We start from the raw sequence: 14,937 nt of genomic DNA, 5'->3' as shown, positions 1-14,937 counted from the left end.
GATGCCCTGTCTGTCCCTTTATTTGCTTTTATCTCTTCCCTTTGAGGGTTTTGAAAGGATCTGATAGGAGCCTTCAAAGCCTGCAGGGGAGGAGCTGTGACTTCTGGCTAAACAAATTCAGAGCTGTCAAATGGGGTGTTTTTTCTATTTTTTTCCCCCCTTCCTGTTTCGTGGGGAATCCTCTTTAAAGAGTGCTCAGAGATTTAGCAGAAAACCCAGCCTCCAGTTGGTCGATATTGACAGCTGCTGTCATTTGGCAGGCTGGCACTGGTAGGAGTGCAGCAAGTTTGGAGGTCTTAATCCAGTTATCACGAAGGCAGGTGTTTCGGAATTCGTGCCTCCCCGTGTTGTATTAATTGAATCTTAAATCATTACAGCACAAAGGGGAAACATTGACTAAATTCCCTTCCATCTCTGGAGCTTTCCTCATGAAGGCAGCGCATGAATAAGAACTCTTTCCTAGAGGAGCTGGTTCACTTTGAGTGCCTGTGAAGGCTGTTTGGCAGAATCAGAATTGACTGGTCCACGTGAAGCGCTACACGCAGAACCGAAATTGCAGTGAGTCACTGTCTGCTCTGTCTTTTGTGATCTGAGAGTCTGGGATAAAGTGCTGCAGTGGGTGTTACAGATAAAACCAGTATGCAAATCCCTAATTCAGAGATGAAGCCTTCTTCCTCTTCTGCTCACTGCAGTTGTTTGTCTGTGTGTATCCATTTCTCTTCTGTAGAAGAGAAATTAAAATAATCAGTAATACCTTGCACCAGGAGATGAGAGTGGTGGCAGGGAAAACAAATACCGCTTCCAGCTGTAGAGAGATTTTAAATTCAAGGGCTGCTTTAGGATTAAGTGGTTTACAGGAGAATATAAGTAATTGGAATTCATCTTACAGATGAAAAAAGTCGTAGTCTTGCTAGGCAAAAATTTTATTATTTTCTACCCTTAGGATAGAAAATGGTTCTTCTTTAAATGGTTAGAGTTATCTGCACCCGTCAGACGATCTGTTTAGGAGAAAAGGTGTTAGGGAGTGAGAGGGCATTTTGGGAGTGGAGAAAGCAATGGAAATCTTTCAGCATGTCCCTGGTGACAGTGGGAGGCCCCTGAAGTCCGTGGTGATCGCAGGTCCCAGCTCCAGCTTCTTGCCTGTTCTAAAAGGAACATTTTGCTCGGTGAACCAGCATTGCTGTTTTAATCATGGCGCTGTTTTAGTGGTACTCAGATCAGTGTGCTGTACCTGTCCTGTGCTGTTCGTGCTCTGCTTTCTGGATACAGTGTTCGTATGCTTTCCAGTAGATAAATTCAACATGGTGCATGTAGTACCTGAAAATCTCAAGCTGTGAAGCTTTCTTGGTTTTCTTGTCTACTTATTAAATATTTATTGAAATGGTAGCTGGCCTGGGATGAGGGTGGAGGAGGAAATGTTGTTCACCAACACGGGGCTCACCCGTCACTATAAATGGTGCAAAGCTCTGTTTACATTAAGTGTGCTGTAATGGGGTTACTTGAAGGAAATTGCATAGCAAGAAGCAAAAACATTTGCTTTTCTGTGAGTGCTGAGTGGGCTGCATGATCTGACCTGTATGTGAGGGTGCTGTCTGGACAAAGAATGTCATGAGCAAGTGGACAGCTATTTTGCAATGTTATCCTACTCATTCTTCTAGTATCCAGGAGACACTGGAATTGGTGTGAATAACTGTGCCGTGCCTGGTTAAACACAATACCCTAAGGGAGTTAAAAAACCCCTAAAAGGATGACATCTCCACCTCCAAATCTTACAGCAAAGGGAAAGGATTTTCCTCCCAGCTTGTGTTCCCACAACAGTAGCAAGTGTGGCAGTAACTTGCCTGGGTTCTCGCAAGCTGTCTTTCTTCTCAAGCCTCTGCATTTCTTGTTCTCCTTCCCAATATGTGTTTGGGAAACTGGGAGCCTTCCCTTTGCCTGCCTGGCCCTTACTGCTGTTCTCTGCAGCAGCACAGAAATGATGTGCCTGTCCAGTTCATTTTGCTGCTGCTTGGTAAACTAATGAGCAGAGGCACTGCAGCTGCCAGGAGGAATTCCTTTCCAGCAGTTTTGCGAGAAAAGTCAGCAGGATTAGGGCCTGGTTCAAACTTGATTGTTCAGCATATCTGCTATGCAAACCATTTGGGTGAGGGAGAGAGCAACCAGAGTGGCAACCAACTTTGCTTGAGGCAGAAACGAACTGTGGGAACAAGGAGGAGACTGTCTTGTTCTTTATAAACCATAGTCTGCTTAGAGCATTTTGGTGTGCTTGAATACAGACATATATATGTGTGTGTGTATATATATATATATGTATTTTTTTCTTCTCTGCAGCAACACCCTGAGTTAGTGTCTATCCTGGCTTAGAGGAAACAATTATTTCAAAAGCCTTTCTTAATAGCTTTCTTAATCACCTTTAGAGCTGCTCTCATGTTTTGCTGCTTGGATGTGCCTGCTCGTGCCAGATCGTGCACTGGATCTCACAGTTCTGGAGCACCTACTTAGTTATCTATCTAGGCAGGGAGTATTGGGGCACCTCCCAAGTATTTAAAAATAGAAATAAACATCTCATGCTTGCTCTTCCTTCCTTGATTAAATTTATAAGGTTTGTGCTGGGCTTGTTTTGCTTTGTGTGGGTGAGTGGGTGTGTCTTGTGGATGAAAAATTAATTGTGAGAGAGCTGGAGTCAAAGGAATATGTTTGTACCTCAGTTTGGAAGCTGTAAGGTCTTTGGTCGTTTTGCTTTCTGGAGTCAGTTTACATGAAGGTTCAGCTTTCTATGTTTTTAAGTTTATTTTGGTAGGTTTTTTTGGTTCTCAGTGACTATGTAGTGAAGTGCTGCTGCTGTGGGAGGCTGCACTCCCAGCAGTTCTCTTGGGCAGCTTGAACCATTTCCATGGAGCATTTGAAGTATCTGGAGAGAGACCTTAAACTGTATTACCTGGAGCTGCAGGTACAGAAGGTTGATTTTGTCATTGTGCTGCTGGAAAGACAGTCTGGAAACAGGAGCTTTCTAGGATATGATAGCTGAAGTGTAGTAACTGCAATACCAACAGAGGAAGAGTCTAGAAATGTGATTATAGTAATGTGTTCTTGAGTAGAATTAGGTGAAGGAGGTATTCAATCAACCCTTTTTTAATTTTCTTGTTAAGTGCTTTGTTGCACTGGTAATTTTTTTTCCCATTCTTGTGAAGCAGGTGTGGTTTAACCTACCCACATGCTGGAGTAATAAACACTTAGTGTTGTATGTAATACATGGAAAATAGGATTAGCAGAAATAATAAAAACACGGTGTTTGTGCTGCTGCAGATGCGAGAGCTAATGGGACAGCCAGGGGCAAGTGATGAACCAGTTAAACAGGGACCAGGAACTCTGGTTTAACAAGCCCTTCTCTTCTGAGCACAAACATGGATACAGGTTACAGTCTTGCAAACGTGTTTGTTTGACTTTCCCTCCATGCTCCCTGAGCCGAGCTGCCTTAATTATACAAGGGAATTGCTTCTCAAAATGACTTCCAGATAAATCATTATCTGTACTTGAATGACTCTTACATCTGTAGCAGTCTTGTCTCCAGGTGAGGAAAGTATTCCTGAGGGTCTGTTCTAAGTGCTTTTCCTTTGGAAGGCTTCTATTGACGTGCTTTAGTCTCTTTCCTCACTACCTATTGTGTAGAACTAGGCAAGAAAATGGTAATTGTGGAGAAAAATGTTCTGTGCCAGATGGTTTGCTTTGTAGCATGGAGTATAGAGGACTCCTTGATTTCTTACATCTATTATTTCTGCTACTCTGGGCTGTGCCTTTGGTGGAGAAACTCTTTGCTAGCTCAAGACAGAGTGGTGCAGGTATCAGCAGCTTCCGGAAAAGCCTAGACTGGGGTGTGTTTTAGAGGCCTGTCCTCATCAAGTGAACTTTAATTAGGAACCATCTCATATTCTTACTCTCTGGACATTTTGCCAAAATGGGTTTGCAAACCAGGGCTTCTCAATTAATGCTGGGTATTTCTCAGTGAATGCATCACTCTCCATCCTAAGGCAATATCAATAAAATAAAGCTTCCTCCAATTTATTGGAAGGATTTTTGTATATATCAACTTTTTGTCATTGACAGTGACAGAAACTGCTGCAGTCTTGCCACTGGTTTTGTATCTTGTTCCTTACTCCTTATGTCATCAACGTGTTTTTTTTTTTTTCTATGAAGCAGTGGCATCATACTCATAATATTTGAAATCTCATTTTAACAGCTGACATACGTTCTCAACATTTTCTGTGAATGAAAAAGGAAAAAAAAGGTGAAATTTGGTGTTGTCAGTGAGATACCCTGAGTGATTAACAGAATGTATTTCTCCTAAGAAGTGTTCTTGTCCACAGCTCTCTGGTGGGTGGTCTGACAAATCAAATGCAAGGTGCCTGAAACCAGTAGTCCTATTTGAAAATCTAGGCCAGAGGATTTTGCCAAGTGTAAACATTGTCTCATGGTGTGAAAAACAACCAAACAGTTTTGGTTCATTAATATAATTTACTTGAAGACAGACAATGCACTTGACGTGGCTGTTTATACCCAGGCTTTTATGCCATTCATATATCTGATGGGTTTTTAAATTGGTTGGTTTAGGGCAGGCCAACCAGAAGTGGCTTTTATAATCCATAGTAGTAATTTCTACATTCTGCAATTACACTGAATTTATTTATTTAAGCAGGCACCTTATAATTAATCTTCTGGTTGGCTTTGACAGCAGTTTCACTGGGTCTTTCAGTTGCTTTTTTTCCCTTTTTTTAAGCCTGGAAGTCAGAGAGCCTTTGATTATTGCAGCTATTTCTGTAGGTAGATAGAAGAAAAAAAAAACAGAAACAAAACAGCTTAGGTATGGAACTGGGTTCCATTCCACTCCTTTTGGAAATCACTCCTTGTGATTTCACTGTGCTTCATGGCATAAACTCCAAACCCAACATCTCCATGAGCTGCCCTGGAAGCACAGAGAGATGGGAAAGGTGCTGCAGGTGTGTCCCAGCATGGGAAAATGTCCTGTCCTCCCACCTCCCAGGTCAGCCTAGCTGTGTCTGTCTGGTGCTCCATTCCCAAAGAGGAGGTGGCAGTGCCGGGCTGTTGCTGTGTCTCCTCCTGTGTGTGAATCCCCTCGGATTTTTGGGCTCCGGAGCAATTCCACCCGCCTGGGTCACGTGGCTCCAGCTAGGCTGATGGAATCTCCTCAGTCCTGTGTGTTCCCCAGGGTTTGTTGTTGTCAGACCTCATTTTACCCCCCACACCCTTCATCCTCTTTTCATAATCCATCAGTTTTGGGAATGTCTAAATAGTGTTTATTACTTTTATTGTTTGGTGGGAAAATGGCCATGGAGCTTTGATTGTTTTATGGCAGGAGAAAGGCCTTGTGGAACCCCAGGCACTTTGTTGGTTGTTTTTTTTTTCCTTATTTAACCCCAACAAGGAGTGCAGAAAAGTAACCAGTAATTTAATTGTAAGTGAAGAATTTCTTGCTGGTTATAGCCTAGGGACATGTTTTATTTGAATCCAAAAATCAACCAGAAAATAAATTTAATTACTTTCTAATATATCTTGTTAAAGCATGGATCAGTCTGTGCTGCAAATGAGCTTTGGAGGTTCTGGTGAGAGAGAATGCAGATTCCGGTTTTGCTGGTAGATTAAATGCTGGATGTCAGCACTTTCTCTGATAACAGTGTTGTTGAGAACCGCTCTGGCACACCAGATTCCCCTGCATGCCTGTAGCTTGCTGTGGAAGTTAACTCAGGACTTCAGCTTTTGTCATGCTCCATTTGGAAAGTTTGGATTTCAGAAACAGGAAAATGATGCTGCCTGCTTTTTGCATCTAAAACAAAAGTGTAGAAAGCTGGAGCAGCTGATTTTGAAGCTTTTGAAAGAAGTCTTACATATCTTTCTTCAAAGAATAGCTTAGTTTTATCTTGTATCTTTCAAAAGCTCAATCATTAGATCATTGGTATCATTAAAATATCAACAGACAAATGATGAATGTCTTGTCTTGCCTTGCTGTTTTTTTATCGGGTTGTTTAATTTGTGTTTGTTCTTTTTTAAGATACTTTTCTGCAAGACGAAGCCATTTCTCTCAGAACATTTGACATGTATTAAATAAATTAGTTTTAGGAAGATGCTGAGCAGTGCTTCTTATGCTCTGTATTCTCCTTTTCCTGTGGGCAGAGAGGAAAAACATTTAATTATTTACTGTGTTCCAAACAGTTGAAAAATAAATGTTTGTAGACACTTTGTGTCTTTGTCAATTTACATGCTGAACACTGTTGATAATTATGGGAAACATGCCAGTTGAATGTTTCTTACAGAAAATTATGTCGTTTTAAGTTTAAAATTGTCCTGACTACCCCTAATAAGAGAAGTACGGTAATTTATTACTATTGCTCTCTTTGTAAAATACATTGAAAAATCCATAAACTGATTTTTTTGTTCTTTTTTCCAGTATTTTTAAATCTTCATAATCTCTCTCATGTCTGAATTTTGAAAGACTTTACCTGATGCTTTGTGTCTGTGTCTCCCTGTGTTACGTCTCTGCGTGGACAGCTCCTTAAAACGGATTTTGCATTTTAAGGTGTGAGATTGGGCTTGGTTTATGGGACAGTCACTGAAGTTGCAGTGTCCCATCTGTCTCATAAGGAGGATAATCTTTCTAAACTTGAGTATTGTGGTGCACTAGTGTTGGGAGTGGCTGCGGGGCAACGTAAGAATTAATGAACATCTTGCCTGGAAATCTTATTGTTACAGGCATATTTTGTTACTACATAACCCTCTTTTCTTGTATTTCCCTGGACCAGTGATGTATAGGACTACACATTACATATTTCAGCTTTCTGCTTCTGGAAAAGGAATCTGTTTGGGTGGATATGCTGGAGTTGTTTTGGAAGCACATGTAAAGCACATTAAGCAAAACATTTAAATTCATCACTTGAGTATAAATATCCAACAGGACAGCTTACAGATTTTTCTTCCAGCTTGCTGTGCCTAGGGAGTTGAGGTGTTGTAGAGGAAGGAAATGTACACAAGGAGGAATACCCACTTCTCTGTTAATTTTTGACTCCCTTTTTAATGTCTCTATATATAAGGCAAGAACAAAATGCATCAAGTTTTTAATTAAGTAATGGAACAAACAGCTTTTTTAGATAAGATTCTGATTATCTTAGTTGTTGTCATATTAATTGATATTGTTCTGTCACTATTGATGGGCAGTAGCTAATGAGAATTAACTATATGAGCTCCGGAAGGCCTGATTTTTAAAAGTGTTTTAAAATGCATCTCAGTGATAGAAGTCGATGTTACCTGTTAGCAAGCTCGAATGAAACACTCAAACTCTAGCTCTTTTAAAAGATTGAAAGTAAGTTAAATATTTTATTTTACAATTCATTCATGGTTCAGCTCTATTAGGAAATTACTTGTTTTACTTAACTGCATTGAGAACAAGACAAATTTCAGACCCTTATCTCATCTCCAAGCTGAGTTTAGTTAGGCATAAAAGGAGTGTAAGCACTGTGAATCTAGAATTGTGTAGTCAAGGTGAATGGGAAGGTGAAATCCATTATCTGCTGAAGTGCTGGTGCTGGTTTGTCTTTGGGAACATGAACTGCTGCGCTGATATTTGCTGAGAAGCCTGCAGTGTGTGTGCATCCTGACACTGCTTTTCCCCCTTGTGAGGGAGAACAGTCATTTCAAAAATAACATCTGCCATGGCAGCCTGAAAACCCATGTCAGTGACCTCTTTTTTTTTGCATTTGTAGTTGAAATGTCTCTCTCTCTCTCTCTTTTTTTTTTACTTCTGCTTACAGTTTGTCTCCTTTTAGCATCTTTCTGCAGCCAAGTTCAGTTAGGAAGGAATAATGTAAATTTAGCCTAGGAAAACAGGTCAGTTCTGTAGTTAAGTGTGTGTGTAAGTTGTAGTTAGTGCAGAAAGGAGGAGTGACTTTGTTTTGTTGATTGATGAGCATGTCAGCCACGGCACAGCCCTACCTTGGCTGGCCGATCTGGCCTCTCTTGAGGCCACTCAAGACAGCACAGAAAATCATCACTGCACATGAAATGTCAGCTCTGGTCAGATTAGTTGGTCCAGGTGTCACTGGGCCACATTATATATTGTGTACAAGGTTTTGGTGCATATTTATTTTAATTTTCAAGGAGCAAACCAACACTGATGTTGTCTTCTTCTAGTCAGCTGAAGTCACCTGGTATCTAGGAATATTCTTTCAAGCCTTCTAGGGGCATGACTGTTCTTTGGGACATAAAATAAATTGGAAAGGTTTTCCTGTAATAAAATAAACCTTTAGCAAGCAGAAATTTTACGAAGAGGAGATTTTGTTTGTTTTAAATGGAACAATTTCCCTCAGGAATAACTGGTTTGTGGGTAGCAAATACAGAAATTTGAATGTTGTGATAGGAGAATGTTGGAAAGACCAAAGTTTATGTCCATTCCTGTGAGCGAGCCAAAAGCTCTTCCTGGGGGATCCTTTCCAGAAGGTAAGGCATGGCTTGGAAAGGTAAAGGTCAAGTCAGCTCGAGCCAGAGAGGCTTAGATCTGCACGAGGGAGAACATCCCGATCCTCAGCAGCTTTGGCTGGGGGATAATGCTGTTGGAGGGATGGGGGGACAAGTTACGCTCATGTATGGGGAAAATGAGATGCAGGACACTTAAAAGGCTTGATCAGACACACGTGCCTGGGAGGGTGAGAGTGGAAGGAGGATCACATGCTGCTTGTCTGGTAATCCAGCCAGGAGATCGTGCCTCGTCAGCTTAGCCGCAATGGCAAGGACGTGACGTTCAGTGAGAGTTTTCTCCATGAGCTTGCTATGCCTGTGGATTTTTGAACTAAAAACCCCCCTTTGTGCATCTGTTTTACGTGCAGCCACAGTCCACAGACTGACATGAGATGGTGGCACGGGTTTGTTTTTCTCACTCTTTTATCCACCCATTGGAGTTGGGGATTTACCGGAATGTGGATGGATAGTGAGCGTTTAATTTGTTGCAACTAGAAGAAAGATGGAGCAAACTTTAATTCTGAGGAAGCTCAAGCTTTTCAAAGAAATCCTCCAGGGAGTCATCCCTGTGAGCTGCATTGACTGAGAAGCATTGACTTGGTCAGGTTACATTTGTGGAAGCAAACATGTTTTCCCAAGCCCCTCGTTACAATTCCGAAGGCTTGTTTTGAGAGGCCCCTGTCCCTGGGAGCTGGCTGGGGCGCTGTCAGTGCTCTCTGTGCTCTGTCTGGATCCCCGGTAGCCGGGCTGGACGGCTGGAGAGCACATGGCTTTTGTGTGGCTCCTAATCCTCTGTCTGAGCATCGTCCTCGGGCTCGGGGCAGAGCGAGCCGGCGGAAGCTGCGCCGCAGAGGAGCTCAGCCGCCAACATTGTTATCTACGCGCTTTTATCCCGCGAACCCAGGCAAGCCCAGGAACAATGGGATTTTTTTTGTAGCTCGCAGGTGGCAAACAGCTCTGTTTGCTGTGCATGAGGAGTCCGGATCGCTGTTCCTGGGTTGTAGCTTGGTGTTTTCTTCTTGGCTCGCACTCCTGGACTAAGCTCTTCGTCTGGTCTGCTCTGCCAAAGTCTAGGGCTGGACGGTGTTGAACTGTGACCTGCAAAAGTTTACTTAGTAATCTTCCATGTCCCTGTTTTACATCGAAGATTCTCCTGGAAATGCCCAAGGGAAAAAAGAGGGGTTGGAAGTGGCTGGTTGCTGAAAGCAGTCAACGTGTAGTAAAACTGGGCCAATTTGCGAGTTACTGGCACGGTTACATGAATTTATTCATTATATTTGGCTTATTTTGCTTTTTGGATGAGATTTACATGAAAGGAAGACTTCAGATAGTGAGGAAGAAATGACTGTTTCAGTTGTTCCTCCTTGCTCTAAAGCAGGTAGGGTGGTGGTACCGTTTTCATGCAATGTGAAAGTGGCAAGCTTCTTCAGACAACACTTGCAGAATTGTATATAAGACTATTAAATTCCCCTCATTTCCCTGCCAAAAATAGTAAACCTTGAAAAATATGCAAAGCATTCCAAAGCTCGTAAGTACCAGCGTGCTGAACTACAAGGTTTCTGCATTTTGAGAGTCCCGTTTTAGGTGGACTGTGGGCATATTTGTGTTCTCATCCTGCAGGCTACCCTGGGCTGCTGCCTTGTCAGATCTGGTACACACAGAAGGGTCAGGACTACTCAGTCCTGGAAGGAAGAACTTCAGAGAAAAACTTAGACCTTGGAAGAGCTTGACTGATTGGCGTTAGGATTCTATTTCTAATTATCGATGCTGCAGTTTAATGCTGGAGGAATTGTTGTGTTCCAAACAGTGGTTTTACAGAGTTCAGTGCAGCTCTTCGCTCCTTGAATCAGCAGTTAGCAAAGGTACCTTTTCTCCAGAATTATGGGAGCTGTGTCAGTAGTTCAGAGTACACAACTACTTGGTGTTTTCTTTGCTTTTCAATTTGATATTGTCATCATGGCTTTGTGGACTTAAGTGTGATGCACTATTAATCACTTTCAGAGCAGCTGCTCCCAAGAAGTGAGTGAAAACAGGATGCAGGCTGCAAAGCATGGTGGGATGTTTTGAAATAAAAAGCACCTAATCAACATTATTTAGATCAGACAATCTTTTTATTAAGTATTTGAGCCCTGTGCTATGGGATAATGCTCTGAGACAAGACAGTTTTGCATTAAAAAAAGTATTATCCACATTGCATAATACTCAACAATTTCATGTTGGAGTGTGCTTTTATGTTAGGATCTTGTTAAAATTCTGCAAGAGACTACCTGTGCATTTTGCCTGATCTGAAACCCTGAAATGCTTGACGCTGAGTCTGTGAAGTTGGGCTTCTTTGATTTAAAAAATCATTGCAAATCAAGCAAGTAAAAGGAAGAAAACTAGCCATGCTTACATGCATTTAAGTAGATGTGTGAAGTATTTGGATTTCATATTTGCACAAAACCAATACATTTTTTCAGACAATTAAATATTTTTCAAATTAGTCACACTTAAACTGTCAATTTTTTGAAGTAACCATAAAAGCATTTAATGAGCTAAAAAGGTCTTTTGTTGCTTCAGCTCTAATCCACATTTATTTTTCTAATTCATCTACCCATCATTGCCTTTAAAATCTCTTGTTCTTTGAAATGCGCAAATAAGTTTCATCCTTGTATTTGGGAGCAATTTTATTAAAACAAAAAAATTAAAACCCCTCAACGTTGTTTTTTCAATTTTGCCACACCCACCACAAGATAAATTCCTTAATTTTGTGCTGGGTTGCAGGGTAATCACAGGGAATGGTGCTCCAGCAGCTGCGTGTGTTCAGCTGCTGTTTGTGACCACACCTACGTAAGTCAGCCTTGAATGTGGATTTTTGGGATTGTGTTGGAAGTAAGAAAATTTCATCTGGGAATTATCTTTAGTTGTAACGTGCTGAATTACTGAAAGCTGCAAGCATCTCTTGCTACACACAAATCTACTCTGCAAGTACCAGTGCAGTGAGGCACAAGATTAGAAATATTTAAAAAGTAAGGCAAAGCACTTGGAGTTTGTAAGAGTGAAGATGTGTAGTGTTATGTCTATTTGGAGAACCGTGATCTAATCTTATTTGTAAGTATCAAACGAAGAAAGAAAATACGCTTTCCTTGTGTGCTCAACATCGGCACCTGCAAAAAGATGGCTCTTGTTTCCTTTAAAACAAAATAATCTCCATGAAAAAGGCTGACTGGAGGCACATATGAGTGGTGATTTATGTTCTTGCTGATGTATTTCTCTGCTAGGTCTAGGTTTGAAACTGCAAACACTTCGGGCGCGTGGCTGATGACTTTGGTATCAAGTAAAGGCCATACTTGCATCAGTTCCTCCTTGCTGAAGCTGATTTTCCTCTCCATAGCTGGGCAGGAGGATGTGAGCTGGTGATTCCCAGCATGGGGCTGGGATGGGTTTCCCATCTGTTGTGCAGAGTCAGGCTGACACACAAAAAATCCTTCAGCTGTTACCACTGTGAAGAAAACCTTCAGGTGGTGGGGAAATGAAAACCTGTGGAGTCAGAAATAAGTCTTGATGAGTGGGTGGGGTTTTTTTCTTTGCGTGTTTGAACTTTTGGGGGATTTTTTTTTTTTTTTTGGTTATTTTTTTTCCCCCCTTGGGTCCCAGTTTGAATTCTGGGAATCTCACCTTAAACAGAGCAACGGGTATTACTGATGGTGGGAGAGGAGAGGATGTTCAGAGGGTGTAGGGGTGGGGGAACCCTGGCTGGCTCTTTAAAAGGATCTGGGAATGTAAAGATGTTGTGTGGATTGCTGTAGTGGCAATGAAATTGGTATTTCATAGGTATTACATAAAAGAATACCTTGAAGATGCCAGTCATCAGTCCCAAGCACAGCTGTCCTTTTCTTTTTCTTTTTCTTTATTTTTTTTTTTCCCCCTCCTAGTAGCATGGCTGGCTTAAATGCTTCCTTGCCCTGTACCAACCTCTGTGCTGGTACAATTGTTTATGGACTCGAGCAGTGACTGGGAGCAGAGAACTCCATCTGGGTTAAAAATAACTTGGTCCCAGAAAATAAACTGTATTTTTAACTTGGCTCAAATTTCCTGGTCCAGAACACTGCACAGCCCTGCAGACACTTGCAGAGACACAAGGAAGGTGCTTGCCCTAGTCCTTGGGGCAACTGGGGCACTTTAAGCCAGGTTTTATGTTCTATCCCAGTTGCAGTAAGCTTTGCAAAGAGACATGGGAGTCATTTTCAGCTGTATCCCAAGCTTGCAGTGCAGGAATGTGTTTTGTGGTGTTTGGGGCCTTTTTGAGCTTTAAGTATTGTGTTAACAAAACTCTTTTTTTTTGCTTTTTGCTCTTTTTTTTTTTTTTTTTCAAGTAACCAATCAGGCATAATTTTCAACAATAATAATAGCTAAAAAAAATTTCCATCCATGTAATACTGAAGTATTTTAGTGGAATGGCTTGGGGGTCATCTGCCATGCAACAGGAGGGAGAAATGGTGAATTCTGGAGGCTCAGGAAGTGTAGTTCTGCAGGTTCTGCCCTCCTGGGTACCTGATGGGGCTCAGCTGCAAAGGTAGGGTGGCTCTGGAGGCTTGTCACATGGAGACAGAATGTCATCCATACCTTTTAGAGACATCCAGGGGCTGCCAGGGATCTGCGTGGCACTCAGGGAGACCTTTGGTACAAGTGTGGGTCATCCACTTGGTGGCATGTGCCAGTTCATGAGTTGTCTGTCTATTGTCTCCTGTCTCCCTCACTCAGTGGCCTCTTCCTCACGTGTCTTCCACTCCCCAGAAGAACACGTACTGAGCAATCTTCTAGTCCCAGCAGTGTCATAGAAACAACCCAGGTCTTTGGGGCTCGCTTTTAGCAGGTAAAAATCGGAATATTTCTGAAGCAAAGCCATTAATTTTTTCAGTTCTAGCAAAAAGCTGTGTACCTTCCACATGGATAGAAACGAGCATGCAGTTGCTAAGGAGTGAGCACATCCTGCTTTTCATGTGGGAAGTTTGCCAGAAGACTCAGTCTCCTTCTGAATGTGGATCTTAATTTCAGGCTTCTCCTTAGGACAGCATAAAATCGGGTGTGGGGAGGAGGGTGGAGTGCCCCCCATGGAGCTGGGGTTTTTGATCTTAACTGTGCGTCTGGTTGAGACAACTGAGTGTGCCTTGGGTCAGTCTTCCGCCCTCTTGGGACTTTGCTGTTGCCTGAGTATGATGATGGAGAGCTGAGTGTGGAGAAGTGAGGATCAGAGCTGAGCCAGCAGTGGTTTGGGAGCAATGAATCCATGTATGATGTGGGGTTGGAGGGAAAGTTGGTATGTAGGTTGTTGTTTGTTTTCATTTTTTTTTTTTTTTAGAATGTGATTTAGAAGTGTTAGGAAATGGAGTGAAACCACCTTTCTTTTGTTTTTGTTTTTTCCCCTTCAGAAAACTCCTCTAGCATGGTCCATCTACTTTAATGAGGGATGTAGCAGTGGGATGCCTTGGTTCCTAATATGGCAGATACTACATCTGCTTCCTGTATGTTATCAGACGTGTTTTCAGGTCTGGGTTGTAGTCTGCAAAGCTCTTGTGGAACTGGCCCTGGTTATTTTAGGGGCCTTTTCAGTCTGTGGTCTGGAATACCACAGTAATCAGGGGCTCCAAGTGGACTGGGTTTAAAGTGATACTATCTGGGGCCATGAGGAGCTTTCCCGGCAGCACTTAGCTTGGAACTGTTGTGTGTGATACCAGCCCGAGCATGGAGATCACTGGTTTTAGGGTGAGATGTGTAAAGATGGGTTTTACAGCATGTCTATCTGTGCTGGTAGCTATGAGAATGCTCCACGTGAGGGACCTTCTATGAGAGCTTCTCTGTGCCAATGCCTGAAGATCATGCCTGAAGTTCTTCAGGGTTTTAATTTTTTTAAAATATAATTACAATATTTTTCAATGTCTGATTTTTTTTTATCTTGTAAAGAAATATGTTCTTTTTTGCTATAGTAAAAAAATTCCTTTTTTTTGCCTGTGTCAGGAGCATAAGTTTAAAGAACTGCTTGTGAGAAATGCTGAACTTAATCATCTAGCTTGGGAGGTGTGTGTGATTTTCAGAGCTATCCCTGTTTCACACTCCCTTTGGATTTTTCTAGTGAGAAGAAATAAATTCCAATTCCTGAAAATTCTCCTGTATAAAAATCCAAACTATTTGTGGGTGTCTGCTGCTGAATGAAAATGTGTTGGCTATCGGACACTAAGTTATTTGACAAAAGACTTCAGAGTGGTAGGAGTGGAGGAGGTGGGGAGAATAATGTTTGTTTGAAGATCAGTGCACCCTGGAGAAGAAATTTATTATGATAGTATCAGAGTAAATAAAGTCCTCCTTTGGTGTAGTTTTGTTTGTGTCTTTTTAATTAGCATGATTCCTTGGGGACTGCTGGAGATTGACCTGTGTGGG

The 14,937-nt window shown here is 41.9% G+C and overlaps 1 protein-coding gene across 1 annotated transcript in view; it reads left to right on the top strand.

Moving 5' to 3' along the window:
- The window catches only part of IGF1R (insulin like growth factor 1 receptor), a 177,861-nt gene that overhangs the window by 39,357 nt on the left and 123,567 nt on the right, over positions 1-14,937 (top strand). The gene's annotated exons all lie outside the window — the stretch shown is intronic.

The sequence above is a fragment of the Chamaea fasciata genome, unplaced genomic scaffold (assembly GCF_029207755.1).
Source record: "Chamaea fasciata isolate MVZ Bird 193981 ecotype frontalis unplaced genomic scaffold, bChaFas1.0.hap1 SCAF_14, whole genome shotgun sequence".
Classification (NCBI taxonomy): Eukaryota; Metazoa; Chordata; class Aves; order Passeriformes; family Sylviidae; genus Chamaea; species Chamaea fasciata.
Note: the sequence above shows the minus strand (reverse complement) of the source record. Positions and strands in the feature narration are given on the sequence as shown.